Below are 634 nucleotides of genomic sequence, written 5' to 3' on the forward strand. Positions count from 1 at the left end.
CAACGACCAGACAAAGGCGTCACAGAACCCCACCTTGATCAATAAAGCTTTCATCTTATATTCGCAATATCCAGATTGCAATCTCAGTTTCTTGCTTGTTCTTCGTTTGCTCGCAGGAAATAGACCCTCGTGGTCAGGTTGATCGTGCTCCGGCATGGTCAATAACCTCTCGGAGTTGGTTTAGCGATTGCTAAGGCGCGACGTCCTCGCATGCTCGTAGTCGGATCGTCAAAGTCGACTTCCACCAAAGCGAAATCCACCATCTCATCGAAAGACGGGACACCTTTGCCTCTATCAGTCGAGGCGGACGTCGTCGCGGTAGCGACGACGGACGCCGAGACGAGCACGTGACACCAGTGCCACCCTGTCTTAGCATAACGCGAGTCGAGGCGGACGTCGTCGCGGTAGCGACGACTGACGCCGAGACGAGCACGTGACATCATTGCCACCCTGTATTAGCGTAACGCGAGTCGAGGCGGACGTCGTCGCGGTAGCGACGACAGACGCCGAGACGAGCATGTGACAGTACTGCAACCCTGTCTTAGCGTAAGTGAGTCGAGGCGGACATCGTCGCGGTAGCAACGACGGACGCCGAGACGAGCACGTGACACCAGTGCCTCCCTGTCTTAGCATA

This window comes from Triticum dicoccoides, chromosome 5B, assembly GCF_002162155.2.
Source record: "Triticum dicoccoides isolate Atlit2015 ecotype Zavitan chromosome 5B, WEW_v2.0, whole genome shotgun sequence".
Lineage (NCBI taxonomy): Eukaryota > Viridiplantae > Streptophyta > Magnoliopsida > Poales > Poaceae > Triticum > Triticum dicoccoides.